Below are 4,938 nucleotides of genomic sequence, written 5' to 3' on the forward strand. Positions count from 1 at the left end.
CATTTAAGACTGAAGTTTTCAAACAAATAGAATCCTGAATACTGAAATGAAACCATCCCAATGACTGAAAGGAGCAGGAATGTGACAGAACGGAGCTGAGATTTCATTAAGGAACCCACCCACCTAATGAAAAAGGGAAGTTTAAAAATATCACAGCAGGGGGGAAAGTCATTTTTAAAAAATGAAATCTTTTTATATTCATGTTCCAATTAATTGTGAGCCTCAATGATTACCTTTATATTTAAAAAGTTAAATATATACATATATGCAAATAAAAAGAATTGGAAAGACATATCAAATTGCTCATAGAGATCCCATATGTGAAGGACAGTGAGATGATGGAAAGAGACAAGGATGGAAGATAAATTCTTTGGTGTTTGAAACAAAATAAGCATGTATTTGTGTTACTTATTAAATTCTTGTAAGGAAAAAACAAAAAAGCTTTCTTGCACTTTCTCTATGAGGCATTGCGAGCTCCTCAAAAACATGAATGGTGTACTGTGAGGCTCGGAGGAAATCTTCCCTGCAAAGCCTTTGTCCTAACTCCTGGCACAAAAGATGCTCACTTAGTCTCGTCCCCTTGGCCCTCTCATTACACCTCCGTCGTTAGCATCTTGCACTAAATGTGATGGCCCAAATGTCATTTTATGTTTTAAAAGGGAAAACATTAGAATAAATACTGCCAATGCAATTATCTTAATTTGCGTTCCCTTTTTAAGGCTCAGTGTTAAATATTTTCTTCACAAATTAACTTAGCGTTTTTTCAGTGTTTTCGGTAGATTTGTATTTACTTCATTCTTCCTAGTTCCTTTTGCCGTCTTCAAAAATGTGCTTTCTGCTTACCATAAATACAGCCAGGACTTAAAGTTTTCCTTAATCTGCATGGTTCCAATGTGCCTTTTCCCTGATGAGTCTCTCCGTGCATCCCCTCTGATACCTCCCAGAGAAGCACTCGTGCAGTTCGCAAGATGCAGAACATACCAGAAAGCCTCAGCGACTTCTCCCTGTGTTCCCGTCCCCACAGCACCATCATCTTTCTCCTGCTCCCTTTCCTGACTCACGTCCGATTCCACGTCTAGTGCTTTCCCTGCTGAGCTGGCCATGTACTCAGACAACTGAGTCCTACTGTTCCACACTTCATACATCCCGCAGGCATTTACGAGGGGGTTCTTTGTGTCAGTCTGTATTGCTGTTGGAAGGTAGCAATGAATGAAACACATTCAGCCCCTGCTGGCCACACACCAAGGCCACAACTTCCCCCTGGCTTATCAGTCCCAGGCCGGCCAACTGTATTCTAAGCTTAGCATGAATATCAGCTTTCTTATTCTTCATAATTTTCAAAAGTGACTACCATGATGATCTTTGCTGTTAATATTATACTTTAAATTGGTCAGCAAAAAAAAAAAAAAAAAAAAAAAAAATCCAAGCTACAGTGTATTTGCTTTCACACTTTCTGCCTGTGATAACCCACCTCTCTGAGTCATAAAATGTTAACAGAGTAATCTTAATTTTATGAGCAGTGAGAGCTGTGAACAGTAATTTTTTAAAGATGTGTGTTTAACATAACACCACCAGACTGGACATGACTGTGGCAGAGGGCCCCGATCCAGTGTGAGATTGTCACCACCTTTAGAATGTTGTCACAGTGGCTACCAATTGTTGAATTGGCTTAGATCAGCTTTGCAATGAACTTCTCTGGCGTAAAGATTCACGAGGGACGTGAAACAGACTAGAGGTTTGCTCTTCTCAACTCCCTGGAAGGCTACAAAATAGTCCAGGGACTTTAGCTGGAAATCCCTGATTTACTTTGATTGTCCCAGCTCTCTGCTTACTTCTACTTTTGAACAATGTTAATACTAAAGCAGCAATTCAGGTACAAGCACATCTTTAATTAACTTTTCATTAATTCCTCTCTTATCAAAATAAAGCCTTCAAAAGCATTGTTTCTCTAAATTTAGTTTACATTTTGAATATCTTGGAAACAAAATTTCCCAGAAAATGGAATGTACAGGCTGAAAAGAAGGCACATTAATAAGCCCATGACATGTGAAACTCACCTCTGAATCTTCCTCTTGGGGTCAATTAAATATTGTGTCTGTTGAGAGAACATTGGGAGTCATCTTTAGAATCATGCTTGGGAATAAATAGTCCTTCAATATTTCAAAATCCTGGATAGTATGTTTGCTGGATTTTCTAGAACAGTAAATTGATCACCAAAAATGTTAAGTAACATATTGTACTATTCTCAGGCACGTTGACTTACAACTAAAACCAGAAACCTTCTATTTAGATAGGATGGAATCACGACAAGTAATTACAATTTGTTGGTTTGAAACCATTGCTTTTTTGAAGCTTTAAAATCTGTTCCCTTCCTTCCCTGCTCAGCGTGATAGTGACTCCTTACCCCCACCCCCATCCTCCCTCCTTCTCAAATCGCATTCCTTTCAAGTATGAGCTCACTCAACTCTTACCCCTCAAGCAACTTCTTACCAAGCAATTCTTTAACAATATTTCAATCCAGCCAGAACCAAATTCCAACAGAAGGAATGTGACTCCGAGCCAGAACCTTATCTTTTTATAGAACAGAGTAGAATCCACAGCTATTTGACTTGTACTGTAAATGGTGTGCACCCAGTGTCATGTGCAGGAGGGCTTAATTGAGACAATTTGATGATGAAATACCTTGGGCAAGAAAGCCGTAAGGAAATTCCAGAAAAAGGAGCAGGGCCAAATCCTGCAACAAATTTAATTTAGCCCACCAAATCACAACATGTAATTGGTAATAGCAGTGAACAAAGAAGAAAGGACCAAAGTTAATCCTTAGGCACTACACTTGTGATATTCAATTATAGCATGGAAAGTACATGTAATAAAATATACCAGAAGATTAACATTTATAAGACTGTTAGCCTATTACATTTATCCTAAAATACCTAGTAAGGCATTGAGTAGAAGCCTTTGAGCAGTTACAGTCCAAATTACAAATCTGATGTCCTACAAATCGGGCATTAACAAATACAGATGGTCATTTTAATATTCACATAGACAAATTGCACAAGCTACTGCTTCTCTAGACCCCTACAAAAACACAACCTTGGTTTGGAAACATCCCTTATTAATAGCATTACTGATTAATAATCTGTAAGAAATTATAGAAAACAAGAGAAGTACCAAAAGAACTTTTTAATAGGGTAAGAGGTGGATTCTACAAATTATATGCAAAGGCTGTTCAATGGAAATATTATAGCCACAATAAAAAATGTTAATAGTGTATTTAATTTAACTCCGTATATCCAACACATTACCATTTAATGTAATAATTTTTTTAAAGTTAATAAGACATTCTCAATCCTTTTTTCTAACTATGTCTCCAAAATTTGACATGCATTTTTGTTGAACTATAGCTCACCTACAGTACTATAATAGTTCAGGTGTACTACACAATGATTTGATAACAGAAATTATGAACTGATCACCGTGCTAAATCTAGTAACTATCCATTCACATACAAAGTTATTACAATGTTTTCAACCATATTCCTTATGCTGTATGTTATACACTGTAATTTATTTATTTTATAACTGGAGGTTTATGCCTCTTAATCTCCATCACTTATTTCTACCCCCTACCCTTCTGGCAATAACCTGTTTGTTCTCTGTATCTACGGGTCTGTTTTCATTTTGTTTTGGTTGTTTTGTTTTTTGATTTCACATGTAAGTGAGATCATGCAATATTTGTCTTTCTCTGTCTGACTTATTTCACTTAGCACAAATCCTCTAGACCCATTAACGTTGCCATAAATGGCAAGATATCATTTTTTACAGCCGAGTAATATTCCGCTGTATATACACACCATATCTTCTTTACCCAGTCATCTGTTGATAGACACTTGGGTTGCTTCCACATCTTGGCTATTGTAAATAGAGCTGCAGTGAACATAAGGGGGCATATATCTTTTTAAATTAGTGTTTTTCTTTTCTTTTAATAAATACCCAGAAGTGAAATTGCTGGATCATATGATAGTTCTCTTCTTAACTTTTGGCTGAAACTTTATACTATTTTCCATAGTTGCTGCACCAATTTACACGATCCCATCAGCTGTGCACACAGTTACCCTCTTCTTCACATCCTATCCAACACTTGTTTGTTGTCTGTTTGATGATGACATTCTGACAGGTGTGAGGTGACATTTCATTGTGGTTTTGATTTGCATGTCTCTGATGACTAGTGACACTGAGCTTCTTTTTATATATCTGTTGGCCATCTGTATGTCTTTCTTGGAACAAGGTCTATTCAGGTCCTCTGCCCATTATTTAATCTGGTTGATTGTCTTTTTTAATGTTCAATTGTATGATTTCTTTATTTTGGATATTAACCCTTTATCAGATATATCATTTCCAAATACCTTCTCCCATTCAGTATGCTGCTTTTTTGGTCTGTTGTTAGTTTCCTTTGCTGTGCAAAAGCTTTTAGTTTGATATAGTCCCATTTGTTTATTTTTGCTTTTGTTCCCATCGCCTGAGGAGACATGTCCAAGAAAATATTGCTAAAACCAATGTCAAAGAGTATATTGCTTATGTTTTCTTCTAGGAATTTTATGATATCAGGTCTTACACTGAAGTCTTTAATCCATTTTGAATTTATTTTTGTATATGGTGTGAGGAAGTAGTCCAGTTTGATTCTTTTGCAAGTAGCTGTCCAGCTTTCCCAACACCATTTATTGAAGAAGTTGTCTCTTCCCCATTGTATATTCTTGCATCTTTGTCATAGATTAACTGACCACATAAGCAGGGGTTTATTTTGACTCTCTATTCTGTTACGTTGATCTATGTGTCTATTTTTGTCCCTGCACCATACTGTTTTGATGGCTGTAGCTTTACAGTATAGATTGAAATCAAGAAGTGTGATACCTCTAGATTTGTCTTTCTTTCTCAAGAT

This window comes from Camelus dromedarius, chromosome 2 (assembly GCF_036321535.1).
Source record: "Camelus dromedarius isolate mCamDro1 chromosome 2, mCamDro1.pat, whole genome shotgun sequence".
NCBI classification, from domain to species: Eukaryota; Metazoa; Chordata; class Mammalia; order Artiodactyla; family Camelidae; genus Camelus; species Camelus dromedarius.